The sequence below is a fragment of the Oncorhynchus gorbuscha genome, linkage group LG11, assembly GCF_021184085.1.
Source record: "Oncorhynchus gorbuscha isolate QuinsamMale2020 ecotype Even-year linkage group LG11, OgorEven_v1.0, whole genome shotgun sequence".
Classification (NCBI taxonomy): domain Eukaryota; kingdom Metazoa; phylum Chordata; class Actinopteri; order Salmoniformes; family Salmonidae; genus Oncorhynchus; species Oncorhynchus gorbuscha.
The window spans coordinates 28,741,682-28,759,257 of NC_060183.1; positions in this window are offsets into that span (position 1 = coordinate 28,741,682).

Genomic DNA, 17,576 nt, shown 5'->3' on the forward strand with positions numbered 1-17,576 from the left:
CCACCATTGTTCCTGTTCCCAAGAAAGCTAAGGTAACTGAGCTAAATGACTACCCCCATAGCACTCACTTCCGTCATCATGAAGTGCTTTGAGAGACTACTCAAGGACCATTTTACCATGTCAGCTCAGGGGTTTGAACTCACAACCTTCCGGTTACTAGTCCAAAGCTCTAACCACTAGGCTACCCTGCCGCCCCACTGTGTATACTGTACCCTATACCATCTACTGCATCCCGGTCGCGGCCGGCTGGGATGCAGTGCCTCAGACCACTGCGCCTCTCTGGAGGCGTATAGTAGAGATTTAAACCAATTAGAAGCAATGTACTGACTACGCTAGACCTTCTCCAGTAGGTTGAACTGTGCATGCTAGTAGCATAGCAGAGGTTCAAACCACTAAGAAGCAACTTGCTAAACAAACTATACTGTCTCTGGCTGGTTGCACTGTGCATGCTAACATGCGAGTAGCATAGCAAAGTTTCAGACCAAATCAGAAGATATGTGCTAACCACCCTAGACTGTCTACCGCTGTGCAACATGTTTCCTTTGTAAACGCTAAATAGACTTGGGCTGATGTGCTGGTAAACTGTCTGGTGTGTTGTAGTCATGTCTGGGCCTTCTGCTCTCTACACAGATGCCGATTCATAAGCATTCGCAGACGGCTATACTTAGTGGCGGACCTGGATTCAAATATGATTTGCTTTCTTAAAATACTTTCTATGCGCTTGATTGAACTAACCTACTGAAATGGAATTAATGGAATAGTCCCAAAAGTGCAAACAATACCCATCTGGCACTTAATGCAGGCTCAATCAAACACTCAATGCATTTGAAATATATACTATTATAACCAAAGTGTGCTTTTTTGTGTGCTATGTAGAACCTTTTGCATAGAACCCTCTATAAATGGTTCTTCCTAGAACCCTTTGATCGTCTAAAGGTTCTTCCTAGAACCCAAAGCTTTTTACTATCATTCTTTATGTCATTTATCTTTGTTTCATAGTGTAGTTTATTTTTTTATTATTATTCAGTTTAGTCATGTAATTTCTTAATTTGCAGGACATTTGCCAATCGGCTGTGCAGCCAGGCTTATTTGCCATTCCTTTTGCCTCATCCCTATCAACCATAACTTTTTTCTATTCCTCATCAAGCCACGAGGATTTAACTGTTTTTACAGTCATTTTCATAATGGGTGCATGCTTATTAGTAATGGGGATAAGCAATTCCATAAATGTGTCAAGTGCAACGTCTGTTTGCGCCTCATTACACACCACGGACCAACACATATTATTTACATCAACAACATAGGAATCACTACAAAACTTTGTAAGACCTCTTATACACTATATTAGTCCCAGCCTTTGGAACTTGTTTATCCTAGATTTAGTGGAGGTTTAGGGTTTTGTGAATGATTTTTCCCAAATATAATGCTTTTAGTTTTTGAAATAGTTAGGACTAACTTATTCCTTGCCACTCATACTTATGTCATGCAATAAAATGCAAATGAATTACTTAAAAACCATACAATGTGATTTTCTGGATTTTTGTTTTAGATTCCGTCTCTCACAGTAGAAGTTTACCTATGATAAAAGATACAGACCTCTACATGCTTTGTAAGTAGGAAAACCTGCAAAATCGGCAGTGTATCAAATACTTGTTCTCCCCACTGTATATGAGTAAAATCGTTGATATTGTTGCATGTTGTGTTTATATTTATTTATATTTTCTTGTTCAGCATAACATTCAAAATGGGTGAACCTTTCCTTTTAAGCAGGAAAACAGTGATTCAAGTGGTGCTGAGCAGAGTTTAAAGAGAGCTTGTGATCTCCATATGGAAGAAAACGAGGGCGGGACAGTGGCACCTTATAAAGAATAGTGTTCTCCACTAGTTGCCATGCTTCCTGTCTGTCTACGACAGACATTGTGTGATTGGAGCTTCCTGTGGTCTCTCCCTGAAGTGGCTTGTCCAATATGTGAGATACTGAAACAAGCATTTGAAAGAGAACCCTTTCATCTTTGAACGGTTCTTCCTAAAACTCTCTATGAATGGTTCCGCAAGCCTTATTAGTTTTTAAAATGAAACACTTTATGACAATACTGGCACACCCTGATCTGTTTCACCTGTCTTTGTGCTTGTCTCCACCCCCCACCAGATGTCTCCCATCTCCACTCAATGTCCCTTGTGTATTTATACCTGTGTTCTCTGTTTATCTGTTGCCAGTTCGTTTTGTTCGTCAAACCTACCAGATTTTTTGCCCCTTGCTCCTGTCTTTTCTTTTCCCGGTTTTGATCATTTTGACTGCCCTGACCCCGAGCCTGCCTGCCGTCCTGTCCCTTGCCCCACCACACTGGATTATTGACCTCTGCCTGCCCTGACCCTGAGACTGCCTGCCGTTCTGTACCTTTTGGATTCTGATCTGGATTACTGATCTCTGCCTGCCCTTGATCGTTTTGCCTGCCCCCTGTTCTAGTAATAAACTTTGTTACTTCGATACTGTCTGCATCTGGGTTTTCTCTAAAATGAACTGGCTATGAACAACCCAGCAGACTCAAAGGGCACTCAAATGGAATACGGTGGTGTGGGATCAACAGTCTCGCCCTTGTTCGCCCTCGATTCCCACCTTGCCTCCGAAGAATTCCGGAGACCCCTGAAGTCTACATTTCAGAGTGAACCCGAGGTTCTTTTGGGAATCACAAGGGCTGCCAACTCTAATAATAATAATAATATCCCATTTAGCAGACGCTTTTGTCCAAAGCAACTTACAAGTCGGCTGGGGCCACTACTTTTACATATGGGTGGCCCCAGCGGGAATCGAACCCACGACGCTTGGCGTCGCAAGCGCCATGCTCTACCGACTGAGCCACACACATAGGTAGGGCTAGATTGACTCCGGCTGAGCGCTTACGCCAATTCCACACCCAGAGCTGTCTATATTGTGGAGCTAAGGGACATTTCATAGCTACTTGCCCATTAAAAAAACAGGCTCATCAAGATGGGGAGAGTACTCTGGTGGGCCTTATGGAGAACTTTTACTCTCCCCTTACTCCAACCCCTTTCCATGCCATCCTGCTGTAGGGGAACCAGTCAAAATCTCTCCAGGTACTCATCGACTCTGAGGCCAATGATAGTTTTTTGGATGCTACCCTGGCGTCCGAGCTGGGCATCCCCACTCAGCCCCTCTCTATTCCCATGGATGTTAGAGCGCTGGACGGGAGCTCTATAGGCCAGGTCACTCAAAATACCACTTTCATTACCCTACGAGTGTCAGGGAACCACAGCGAGGCAATCCAATTTATGCTGATTAAGGTTCCTCTGGTTCCGGTGGTATTGGGATTCTCTTGGCTCCAGCTACACAATCCCATCATAGACTGTACTGTTGGTGCCATTATGGGCTGAACCCTGTTCTGCCATACCCATTGTCTGAAGTCAGCGCAGCCTGACCATGGTCTCCGCGTTCCTCACCGCCTGCACGGTCTGTGCACAGGACAAGACTCCTTGGCAAGCTCCGGCTGGTCTTCAACTAATGCCTGTCCCTCACCATCCCTGGTCTCACATATCCCTGGACTTCGTCACGGGTCGTCCCCCATCAGATGGCAACACCGCTATCCTGACAGCAGTGGACCGGTTTTCCAAAGCCGCCCACTTCATTCCTCTCCCCAAGCTACCCTCTGCCAAAGAGACGGCCCAGCTCAAGGTGCAGCATGTCTTTCGGATCCATGGACTCCCGGTGAACATGGTCTCCGTCCGAGGTCCTCAGTTCTCATCCCATTTCCGGAAGGCATTCTGAACACTCATTAGGTCGTCGGGCCAGTCTGTCCTCCAGGTTCCACCCCCAGTCCACGACCGTCCAACGGCCAGTTGGAGTGAACCAACCAAGACTTGGAAACAACTCTTCGCTGCCTGGTCTCCGCCAACCCCACCACCTGGAGCCAGCAACTAGTGTGGGTCAAGTACGCCTGCAACACCCTTCCTTGCTCTACAAAGGGTCTCTCGCCCTTAGATTTTTCTCTGGGCTATCAGCCCCTGCTCTTCCCTGAGCAAGAAGAAGATGTTGGCATACCTTCGGCCCAGATGTTTGTCCACCGCTGTCGTCGTACCTGGTAGAGAGCCCGGTCGGCCCTTCTCAAGACCACCTTCAGGTATCGACGACAAGCAGACCGCCACCGGACCCCCGGCTCCCTGGTATCGTCTTGGGCATAAGGTATGGCTGTCCACCCAGGATTTGCCCCTCCGGGTGGAGTCCCGCAAACTTTCCTCCCGGTTAATCGGTCCTTTCCCCATCTCCAAGGTCATTAGCCCCTCTGCTGTTCATCTTCTGTTGCCCCGTACCCTCTGTATACAAGCTTGGCACACTGTATTTGGGGAGTTACTCCCATTCTTCTCTGCAGATCGTCTTAAGCTCTGTCAGGTTGGATGGGTAGCATCGCTGCAGAGCTATTTTTAGGTCTATCCAAGTCCGGGCTCTAGCTGGGCCACTCAAGGACATTCAGAGACATGTCCCAAAGCCAATCCTGCGTTGTCTTTGCTGTGTGCTTAGGGTCATTGTCCTGTTGGAAGGTGAACCTTTGCCCCAGTCTGAGGTCCTGAGCACTCTGGATCACGTTTTCATCAAGGATCTCTCTGTACTTTCTTCCATTCATCTTTCCATCGATCCTGACTAGTCTCCCAGTCCCTGCAGCTGAAAAACATCCTCACCAGAAGATGCTGCTACCACAATGCTTCACCGTTGGGATGGTGCCAGGATTCTTCCAAACATGACACTTGGCATTCAGGCCAAATAGTTTGATCTTGTTTTTATCAGACCAGATAATCTTGTTTCTCTGAGAGTCTTTTGGTGCCATTTGGCAAACTCCAAGCGGGCTGTCATGTGCCCTTTTACTTAGGACTGGCTTCCATCTGGCCACTATACCATAAAGGCCTGATTGGTGGAGTGCTGCAGAGATGGTTGTCCTTCTGGAAGGTTCTCCCATCTCCACAGAGGAACTCTGGTGCTCTGTCAGAGTGACCATCGGGTTCTTGGTCATCTCCCTGACCAAGGCAATTCTCATGGCACTTCATATTCAATGCACTTAGGTATTCAGTTTGGTCGGGCGGCCAGCTTTAGGAAGAGTCTTAGTGGTTCCAAACTTCTTCCATTTAAAAATGATGGAGGCCTCTGTGTTCTTGGGAACCTTCAATGCTGCAGACATTTTTTTGTACCTTTCTCCAGATCTGCGCCTCGACACAATCCTGTCTAGGAGATCTACAGACAATTCCTTCAACTTCATGGCTTGGTTTTTGCTCTGACATGCACTGTCAACTGTGGCGCCTTATATTGACAATTGTGTGCCTGTCCAAATCATGTCCAATATATTGAATTTACCACAGGTGGACTCCAATCAAGTTGTAGAAACATCTCAAGGATGATCAATGGAAACAGGATGCACCTGAGCTCAATTTTGAGTCTCAGAGCAAAGTGTCTAAATAGTTATGTAAATAAGGTATTTCTGGTTTTTAATTTTTAATACATTTGCAAAAGAATCTAAAAACCCGTTTTAGCTGTGTCATTATGGGTATTGTGTGTAGATTTATGAGGATGTTTTATTGATTTTTTTATCCATTTTAGAATAAGGCTGTAATGTAACAAAATGTGGAAAAAGTTAAGGTGTCTGAATACTTTACGAATGCACTGTATCTTTTTTAAATGATCAGATTACTTTAACATCAAGGTGAACTGAGGTAAATACTAATGCTCAGACACTATTTATATTCATTTTTACAAAAATAAAATTGGTTGGATTTGCAAAAGTAAGAGATTTGTCTCAACTCAACTAAATTCAATGACATGGTGATATTTTTTGTTGATTTCACGTTGAATTCACGTCAGCGAAGAGTTTTGCACACCCGGATTGTACAATATTAGCCCATTATTCTTTTCAAAATTCTTCTAGCTCTATCAAGTTTTTTGTTGATCATTGCTAGACAGCCAGTTTCACGTTTTGCAATAGGTTTTCAAGACAATTTAAGTCAAAACTCTAAGTAGGCCACACAGGAACATTCAATCTCATGTTAGTAAGCAACTCCAGTGTAGATTTGGCCTTGTGTTTTAGGTTATTGTCCTGCTGAAAGGGGAATTTGTCTCCCAGTGTCTGTTGGAAAACAGACTGAACTTCTTCTAGGATTTTGCCTGTGCTTGTAGCTGTATTATCTTTAAAAACTCCATAGTCCTTGACGATGACAAGGATACCCATGACATCATCATATTGCTTGACAATATGAAGAGTGGTACTCAGTGATGTGTTGTGTTGGATTTTCCCCAAACACAACACTTGTGACAAAAAGTTCATTTCTTTGCCACATTTTTTTCTGTATTACTTAAGTGCCTTCTTTCAAACAGGATGCATGTTTTAGAATATTTTTTATTCTGTACAGGCTTCATTCTGCCATTTAGGTTAGTATTGTGGAGTAACTACAATGTTGTTGTCCATCCTCCGTTTTCTCATATCACAACCATTAAACTCTGTAACTGTTTTAAAATCACCATTGGCCTCATGGTGAAATCCCTGAACAGTTCCCTTCTAGGAAGGACGCCTCCACCTTTGTAGTGACTGGGTGTATTGATGCTCAAAGGGATATTCTGCGACTGCTTTTTTCTATACACTTACCAGTCAGTGCCCTTCTTTGCAAGGCATTGAAAAACCTCCCTGTTCTTTGGGGTTGAATCTGTGTTTGAAATTCACTTATTGATTGAGGGACCCCTTCACAAAGAGGTTGGATACTTATTGACTCAAAACATTTCAGCCTACATGTTTTATTATTGAAAGAAAATGTCTACCTATAAAATTCCACTTCGACATTATGGCGTATTGTGTGTATTGCGTATGAGTGACACAAAATGTCAATTAAATACATTTTCAATTCAGGCTGTAACACAACAAAATGTGGAAAATGTAAAGGGGTGTGAAAACGTTCTGAAGGCACTTTAGTTATCTTTGTTAGCTTTACAGGAAGAACATAAACATGTAATTGTTAGACACTTACCCAATTCACCCTGTGATGGACACCATATGTCATTTTACTACTTGCAACGTCTTTGAAGGTGTCTTTATCACTGGCCAGACACATGGTCTTTGTCAATTGTTTTTTGCTTGCTTTGTAGAAATATCTCTGTGGTTGGGTGTTACTGTGAAGAGACTTGTATGAGGTCATTCGTTTCCAGGGTTTGACCATGCTATGGTTTTAAAGGAGGGAGGTGGGATGTCGTGTTGTCAATTAGTGTTTGTCATGTCAAACTTTTTTCCTTTTCAACATCTATCAAAGCAACACGTAGAGTAAAATTGACTTTTGAACGGACTGCTTTTAAATTGTATAGGCTACTGTACTGTGTGTTGTGCTATCTGTGTTGACCATTACGTATCAGTTTGGACATCCTGTATCTTGTATCAGTTTGGACATCCTGTATCTTGTATCAGTTTGGACATCCTGTATCTTGCATCAGTTTGGACATCCTGTATCTTGTATCAGTTTGGACATCCTGTATCTTGTATCAGTTTGGACATCCCGTATATTGTATCAGTTTGGACATCATGTATCTTGCATCAGTTTGGACATCCTGTATCTTGTATCAGTTTGGACATCCTGTATCTTGTATCAGTTTGGACATCCTGTATCTTGTATCAGTTTGGACATCCTGTATCTTGCATCAGTTTGGACATCCCGTATCTTGTATCAGTTTGGACATCCTGTATCTTGCATCAGTTTGGACATCCTGTGTCTTGTATCAGTTTGGACATCCTGTGTCTTGTATCAGTTTGGACATCCTGTATCTGTAACGAGGTTCGTCTGTTGTTTGAAGAGAGTCAGACCGAAATGCAGCGTGTAGGTTACTCATGACTTTTAATGAAGATAATGCGGTACATGAAATAACTGAAGAAGAAAACAACAAACGAGTGAAACTAATTACAGCCTATCTGGTGACTAACACAGAGACAGGTACAATCACCCACGAAATACAACGCGCACTCAGGCTGCCTAAATACGGTTCCCAATCCGAGACAACGAGAATCAGCTGACTCCAATTAGGAATCGCCTCAGGCAGCCAAGCCTAACTAGACACACCCCTAATAATACACACTCCCAATTAATACAAACCCCAATACGAAATACAACATATAAACCCATGTCACACCCTGGCCTACCCAAACAATTAACAAAAACACAAGATACAATGACCAAGGCGTGACAGAACCCCCCTAAGGTGCGGACTCCGGGATGCACCTCAAGAGCATAGGGAGGGTCCGGGTGGGCGTCTTTCCATGGTGGCGGTTCTGGCTCGGGACGTGGACCCCACTCCATAAATGTCCTAGTTCCTCCCCTTCGCGTCCTAGGATAATTCACCTTCTCCGCCGACCATGGCCTAATAGTCCTCACCCTGATCCCCACATAACTGAGGGGCAGCTCGAGGCCGAGGGGCAGCTCGGGACAGAGGGGCAGCTCGGGACAGAGGGGCAGCTCGGGACAGAGGGGCAGCTCGGGACAGAGGGGCAGCTCGGGACAGAGGGGCAGCTCAGGACAGAGGGGCAGCTCGGGACAGACGGGCATCTCAGGACAGCAGGGCAGCTCAGGACAGAGGGGCATCTCAGGACAGAGGGGCAGCCCGGGACAGAAGCAGCCCAGTACTGAGGGGAAGCCCGGTATTGAGAGGGAGCCCAGCCCAGTACAGAGAGGAAGCCTAGTACTGAAAGGAAGCTCAGTACTGAGAGGAAGCTCAGGCAGGTAGTAGGCTCCGGTAAATCCTGGCTGGCTGGTGGACATGGATGATTCAAGTTGTCTGGCCGATCTAGAAGATCTTGGCAGACTGGCACTTCTGGCGGATCCTGGCAGACTGGCACTTCTGGTGGATCCTGGCAGACTGGTGACGCTGGGCCGACTGGCGGCGCTGGGCAGACAGGAGACTCCGGCAGCGCAGGAGAGGAGAAAGGCTCTGGCTGCGCTAAACAGGCGGGAGACTCCAACAGCGCAGGAGAGGAGAAAGGCTCTGGCTGCGCTGAACAGGCGAGGCGCACTGGACGCGCTGGGCCGACTGGTAGCACTGGTGGCGCTGGACAGACAGGAGACTCCGGCAGCACAGGAGAGGAGAAAGGCTCTGGCTGCGCTAAACAGGCTGGAGACTCCGATAGCACAGGAGGGGAGAAAAGCACTGGCTGTGCTGAACAGGCGAGGCGCACTGGAGGCCTGGTGCGTGGTGCTGGAACTGGTGGTACTGGCGCGAGGACACGCACAGGAAGCCTGGTGCGGGGAGCTGCTACCGGAGGACTGGTGTGTAGAGGTGGCTCTGGATAGACCGGACCGTGCAGGCGCACTGGAGCTCTTGAGCACCGAGCCTGCCCAAGCTTACCTGGCTCGATGCCCACTCTAGCCCGGCCAATAGGAAGGGCTGGTATGAGTCGCAGCTGGCTCTGCACCCGCACTGGAAACACCATGCGCTCCATAGCATAACACGGTGCCTGCCCGGTCTCTCTAGCCCAACGGTGAGCACAGGGAGTATGCGCAGGTTTCCTACCTGGCATAAATATTCTCCCTTTTAGCCTCCCCCCAATACATTTTTTGGGGTGACTTTCCGGTTTCCAACCGCGTCGCAGTGCTGCCTCCTCATAATCGCACCTCTCCGCTTTAGCTACTTCTATTCCCTCCTTGGGACGGCGATATTCTCTCGGCTGCGCCCAGGGTCCTTTTCTGTCTAATATCATCTCCCAAGACCAGAAGTCCTCATATTGCTGCTCCTCACAATTAACAGGGAGAGTAGGCTCAGGTCTGACTCCTGACTCTGCCACTCTCTCTCTGCGCTTTCCCCCGTCACCTACGGTTTTCGCTCTGTATAGCAATGCTTTCCTTCTCGATTCCATACGTATATAGCCCTCTTCGCATTGCTGTAGGGAATCCCAGGCGGGCTCCTGCACTCGCACTGGGTCGGCCGCCCACCTGTCGATTTCTTCCCACGTCATATAATCCCTGCTTCTACAGTCCATAACGGCCTCCTTTATATCCTGCCAGTTCACACGCTGCTCGGTCTGTGAATGGAGTTGGGTGATTCTGTAACGAACTTCGTCTGTTGTTTGTAGAGAGTCAGACCGAAATGCAGCGTGTAGGTTACTCATGACTTTTTTATGAAGAAAATGCTGTACATGAAATAACTGAAAATACAAAAACAACAAACGAGTGAAACTAATTACAGCCTATCTGGTGACTAACACAGAGACAGGTACAATCACCCCCGAAATACAACGCGCACTCAGGCTGCCTAAATACGGTTCCCAATCCGAGACAACGAGAATCAGCTGACTCCAATTAGGAATCGCCTCAGGCAGTCAAGCCTAACTAGACACACCCCTAATAATACACACTCCCAATTAATACAAACCCCAATACGAAATACAACATATAAACCCATGTCACACCCTGGCCTACCCAAACAATTAACAAAAACACAAGATACAATGACCAAGGCGTGACAGTATCTTGTATCAGTTTGGACATCCTGTATCTTGTATCAGTTTGGACATCCTGTATCTTGTATCAGTTTGGACATCCTGTATCTTGTATCAGTTTGGACATCCTGTATCTTGTATCAGTTTGGACATCCTGTATCTTGTATCAGTTTGGACATCCTGTATCTTGTATCAGTTTGGACATCTTGTGTCTTTTATCTCTCATCACCACACAAGAAGTCCCCTCATGTGAGAAACAGGATTCTGATAATAATCTGGGGGCCACAGGAAAGCATCTAGCAGGCCTTATGTGGCTCCCGGGCCTTGAATATAAGACCCCCTCTTCTCACCCTTACTACATACCTACATTGAACTGTTTCGTAATCTTGTTCCGCCTTTCTTTTTCTTTCTCTTTAATCGTGGTTCTCTTTTATTTTCTGCTAAGTAGTCAGATGTTCAGATTGGATTTCTGGTGTTGCTTAAATCACGTTCTCTCGAACCTGTCTCCAATTGGAACGAGGGAGAGGAGTGTGATTCCTGCTATAATGGGAAACAGCCCTATCTATCTGGTGCCAGGTATAAGAGAGGAGCAAGGAAAGAAAAAAAAAGAGGGGGAAAAAATGAAGAGAGGATATGGAGTAAGGGTCAGCGTGGCCACTGCTCACCTAGAAAGAACGAGGTCATTTGGGTGAGCCATGTTGCTGTCGCACAAACAGACACACAGCATCCATGAATGCACGCTGATACCATACGTATCAGGGTTGGGCCTCATAAATTCCAATTAAATTCTTGAATTTGAATTGAAGTAGCGAACAGGATACATAATTGTCATTCAATGAAATTCAAATGCCACTTCTATTCTATATTAGGTGTAGTTTATACAAATACACATATTGTACATAAAACATCAAACATGATGTTATACTGTGGGCATACATATAAATTATAGTTGATTATTATTGTTTTCAGAAGAAAGTCTTAAATTGAATGCTCAAGGAAAACAATCTGTATTCCACGTTATTATATTGCAGTAATCACTTCAATTTTGTTCAATATAGGGAAAATACTACATTTCTCAGAATGCATTAGTTTAACCCTCAAGTTGACACTGAGGCCTTTAAAAAGAAGCCAAACAAAGTAAATGGTTGGTGAAAATATAATTGGCTATTCTGAGAGAAATGTGTCACATTCTTTGGTTTCTGATAGTGACCTGACAGATTCAACAAAACTCTCATGTTCTATGACTGAGTGGAATTTCTTTGAATTGCACTGAATGAAATTCAACTTCCTGTCACTCAAATTCAAATTCAAATTATACATCCTGTGGGGTGTGGCCAATTCAAATTTCAACTCATGTGTTGAATAGGAGTCAATTCCAAAATTCCCAATTGAGCCCAACCCTAGCCTTAATGCAGTTCTTTCTGGACGTCATAACAATCTTTACACAGAGTTTTTATTTTGCCTTTATTTAACTAGGCAAGTCAGTTAAGAAAACAAATTCTTATTTTCAATGACGACCTAGGAACAGTGGAACAGCCTTGTTCAGGGGCAGAACAACATATTTTTACCTTGTCAGCTCAGGGATTCGATCTTGCAACCTTTCAGGTTACTAGTACACAGAAGAGGCAGCATTATTGAATAGTCCCAATGAAAAACAAACAAGTAATTCATAGTTTATTACTGTGTAACATCTGGTCATTACTGTACCGTAAAATTTGTTACAGAAAACTGGTTTTGTTCTTCGGTAACATATTTTACGGCACAGTAATGACCAGATGGAATTACATATTCATTACACAGTAATAACCTATGAATCGCTTGTTTGTTTACTTGGACATTTGAAAAACCGTTGCATCATCATTTTCATTTTCATCATTATCATTTTTTATCTCAAATCAAATGTATGAAAATTACAAGGGCATTCAAATGAGCAGCAACCAGTGTGGATCACATTCCCTTGGTCCTATTTTATGCTATGCTATGGTGTAAGGCTTAAGCTATAAAGGATATCAGGTTATATCAGGTAATAAAATATATCGAGTGGTAATTGTATTGATAAAGAGACCATTATGTTATCTTCAGGAGTCGTAGGTTCAAATCCCACTTCTGACACACAAAGGAGACGGGTCATCATTATATTAGCTTTAGTAAAACTAATACAGATGTGAGTAACGGGCAAAATAGCCAGGCTAAGTATGTGGATTTTGGCCTGAGAGAACTGCTCACAACACTCACCAAGGGGGAAAACAGTCTACGACGGAGGGGAAAAGAACCACAAGGCTGTCCAAACTCACCCCAAAATCGTTAAAACATTTTTATCGTCTTGTTAGACCTATAAAAAGGGGCTATAACTTTTCCCCATGCTCTGAAGTCATTGTGCGAGCATCTGCTTAAAAGCTGGAAAAACAAATGATTCATAACTTTGTGAAATCCCCCCCATTTCTGTGTTTCACTAAACCAATATAGGTTTTAGGTTATGTCCACCTACCCCCCCTCACCATTTTATCCTAGCACATTACTCTTTCTCTCCATCACTGTCACGCTCTGGTCGAAATATTTTGTGTTTATCTTCATGTATTGGGTCAGGCCAGGGTGTGGCATGGGGTTTTTGTATTGTGGTGTGTATGTATTGGGATTGTAGCTAGTGGGGTGATCTAGCAAAGTCTATGGCTGTCTGGAGTGGTTCTCAATCAGAGGCAGGTGTTTATCGTTGTCTCTGATTGGGAACCATATTTAGGCAGCCATATTCTTTGAGTTTCTCGTGGGTGATTGTCCTTAGTGTCCTTGTTCCTGTCTATGTTAGTTTTCACTAGTATAGGCTGTTTTGGTTTTCGTTACGTTCTTTGTTTTGTAGTGTTTGTGTTTTAGATTCGTGTTACGTTTTTTGTTCATTAAACATGGATCGCAATCTACACGCTGAAGTTTGGTCCGACTCTCCTTAACCACACCTAGAAAACAGTTACAGAATCACCCACCGTAAACGGACGAAGCAGCGTGTCAACAGGCAGGAGCAGCCCAAAGAGGAGATGCGAAATAAGCATTTCTGGACATGGGAGGAAATCCTCGACGGGAGAGGACCCTGGGATAAACCAGGGGAGTGTGATTTGATGGCACCTGGGTCAGCGCTCCATACTCGTCCTGAGGTGCGTGTTAGTCGGCTGGTGAAGTTGGTGCCAGCCTCACGCATCAGGCCTCCAGTGCACATCCCTAGCCTTGCACGTCCTGTGCCAACACTGCTCTCAAGATCTCCAGTACGCCTTCACGGTCTAGCCCATCCTGTGCCACCTCCACACACCAGCCCTCCGGTAGCAGCTCCCCGCACCAGGCTTCCTGTGCGTGTCCTCGGCCCAGTACCACCAGTGCCAGCACCACGCATCAGGCCTACAGTGCGCCTCGCCTCTCCTGCGCTACCAGAGTCTCTCGCCTGTTCAGCGCAGCTAGAGCCTTCTTCCTCTACAGCAATGCTGGAGTCTCCTGTCTGTTCAGCGCAGCCAGAGCTGTCAGTCTGCATGGAGCAGCCAGAGCTGTCAGTCTGCATGAAGCAGCCAGAATTGTCAGTCTGCAAGGAGCTGTCAGTCTGCAAGGAGCTGCCAGTCTGCAAGGAGCTGTCAGTCTGCAAGGAGCTGTTAGTCTGCAAGGAGCTGTCAGTCTGTAAGGAGCTGTCAGTCTGCAAGGAGCTGCCAGTCTTAAGAAGCCGCCAGAGCTGTCAGCCCACATGGAACAGCCAGAGAAGTCAGTCTGCATGGATCAGCCAGAGATGTCAGTCTGCATGGAGCAGCCAGAGCTGTCAGTCTGCATGAAGCAGCCAGAGCTGTCAGTCTGCAAGGAGCTGTCAGTCTGCAAGGAGCTGCCAGTCTGCAAGGAGCTGTCAGTCTGCAAGGAGCTGCCAGTCTGCAAGGAGCTGTCAGTCTGCAAGGAGCTGCCAGTCTGCAAGGAGCTGTCAGTCTGCAAGGAGCTGTCAGTCTGTAAGGAGCTGTCAGTCTGCAAGGAGCTGCCAGTCTGTAAGAAGCCGCCAGAGCTGTCAGCCCACATGGAACAGCCAGAGATGTCAGTATGCATGGATCAGCCAGAGATGTCAGTATGCATGGAGCAGCCAGAGCTGTCAGTCTGCATGAAGCAGCCAGAGTTGTCAGTCTGCATGAAGCAGCCAGAGCTGTCAGTCTGCAAGGAGCTGCCAGTCTGCAAGGAGCTGTCAGTCTGCAAGGAGCTGCCAGTCTGCAAGGAGCTGCCAGTCTGCAAGGAGCTGTCAGTCTGCAAGGAGCTGCCAGTCTGTAAGAAGCCGCAAGAGCTGTCAGCCCACATGGAGCAGCCAGAGCCGCCAGTCAGCGTGGAGCAGCCAGAGCCGCCAGTCAGCGTGGAGCAGCCAGAGCCGACAGTCAGCATGGAGCAGCCAGATCTTTCAGTCTGCCCAGCGCCACCAGTGCCGCCAGTATGCCCAGCGCCGCCAGTCTGCCCAGCGCCGCCAGTCTGCCCAGCACCGCCAGAGCCCCCAGTCTGCCCAGTGCCGCCAGAGCCCCCAGTCTGCCCAGTGCCGCCAGTCTGCCCAGCACCGCCAGTGCCCCCAGTCTGCCCAGCGCCGCCAGTGCCCCCAGTCTGCCCAGCGCCGCCAGTCTGCCCAGCGCCGCCAGTGCCCCCAGTCTGCCCAGCGCCGCCAGTGCCGCCAGTCTGCCCAGCGCCGCCAGTCTGCCCAGCGCCGCCAGTACCGCCAGTCTGCCCAGCGCCGCCAGAACTGCCAGTCGGCCAGGATCTGCCAGTCGGCCAGGATCCGCCAGTCTGCCAGGAACCGCCAGTCTGCAAGGATCCGCCAGAACTGCCAGTCAGCCAGGATCCGCCAGTCAGCCAGGATCTGCCAGTCAGCCAGGATCCGCCAGTCAGCCAGGATCCGCCAGTCAGCCAGGATCTACCAGTCAGCCAGGATCCGCCAGTCAGCCAGAATCTTCCAGATCTGCCAGTCAACGAGAATCTTCCAGATCTGCCAGTCAACCAGACTCTTCCAGATCTGCCAGAACTGCCAGTAGGCCAGGATCTGCCAGTCGGCCAGGATCCGCCAGTCAGCCAGAATCCGCCAGATCCGCCAGTCAGCCAGGATCTGCTGAGACCACCAGCCAGCCAGGATCTGGTAGATCTATCTACCTGCCTGAGCTTCCTCTCACTCCTGAGCTTCCTCTTACTCCTGAGCTTCCTCTCACTCCTGAGCTTCCTCTCACTCCTGAGCTTCCTCTCACTCCTGAGCTTTCTCTCACTCCCGAGCTTTCTCTCAGTCCCGATCTGCTCCTCAGTCCAGTGGGGTTCTGGGTGAGGACTACTAGGCCATGGTCGGCGGCGAGGGTGGACTATCCAGGGACGCAAGGAGAGGGGACTAAGACATTAACTGAGTGGGGTCCACGTCCCGTGCTGGAGCCGCCACCATGGACAGACGCCCACCCGGACCCTCCCTATTGTTTTGAGGGGAGGGGGGGGGGATTCTGTCACGCCCTGGTCGAAGTATTTTGTGTTTATCTTCATGTATTGGGTCAGGCCAGGGTGTGGCATGGGGTTGTTGTATTGTGGTGTGTTTTGTCTTGGGGTTATGGTGTGTATGTATTGGGATTGTAGCTAGTGGGGTGATCTAGCAAAGTCTATGGCTGTCTGGAGTGGTTCTCAATCAGAGGCAGGTGTTTATCGTTGTCTCTGATTGGGAACCATATCTAGGCAGCCATATTCTTTGAGTTTGTCATGGGTGATTGTCCTTAGTGTCCTTGTTCCTGTCTATGTTAGTTTTCACTAGTATAGGCTGTTTCGGTTTTCGTTACGTTCTTTGTTTTGTAGTGTCACGCCTTGGTCATTGTATCTTGTGTTTTGTTATATGTTTGGGTAGGCCAGGGTGTGACATCGGTTTATATGTTGTATTTCGTATTAGGGTTTGTATTAATTGGGAGTGTGTATTATTAGGGGTGTGTCTAGTTAGGCTTGGCTGCCTGAGGAGATTCCTAATTGGAGTCAGCTGATTCTAGTTGTCTCGGATTGGGAACCGTATTTAGGTAGCCTGAGTGCGCGTTGTATTTCGTGGGTGATTGTACCTGTTTTAGTGTTAGTCACCAGATAGGCTGTATTAGTTTCATTCGTTTGTTGTTTTCTTCTTCCGTTATTTCATGTACCGTATTAGCTTCATTAAAAGTCATGAGTAACCTACACGCTGAATTTCGGTCTGACTTTCTACAAACAACAGACGAAGATCATTACATGTAGTGTTTGTGTTTTAGATTCGTGTTACGTTTTTTGTTCATTAAACATGGATCGCAATCTACACGCTGCAGTTTGGTCTGACTCTCCTTCACCACACCTAGAAAACCGTTACAGTCACCACTATTATATCATACTTTCGGCCCAAATCCCCTATTGTACAACCCTCCATTGCAGGTATTCCCGAACTGGGGTACGCGTACCCTTGCCACCGGGGGAACGCCAAATAATAATATTATTTTTTTAATCTTCACATTTTGAAAGAGTACATTTATATTTTCCAACGGGGCTATACATTTGGGTGAGTTTTTTTTCTCACCTGAGTAGCCTTGTTGCACTGCTAAAAATAAAATGAAACCATCTAGTGTTCAGCGAAATAACAACACAATGTCAAATACAGGTAGCCTAGTCAAATAATTAACATCCAATCACATTAACTGTTACTCCAACCATGACTAGATAAACGATTGTTTACGGGGGGTAATCACGTCGAATGCTCCGTAAAAATTGATAGAGATGGAATTCACGGCACAAACGGTTTACAAAATGTTTCGATTTAGGCTATAAAAATGGATTAATACAAAGAAAACAGCACTTCATTTGATCACTGGGACCCTCAGGAAGAGAAATAAGAGCAAGATATCAGAATGTAAGTCATAATTTTACCTTCAGATGTGAATGTGTAAAAACTGTCATGGCGGAAAATGTTTCTGTTGTTGATTGCTCTTCTCAAACAAAAGCATGGGAATTGTTCTCTGTAATAGCTATTTTAAATTGCAAAACGTAGTTTGATTACCAAGATTCTAATATTTTGAAGGGTGTAAGACACTTCCATTTTCAAGAATGTTTAATGTTACGAAGTTGTATTTTTAGTTGTCACTCTGACATTTC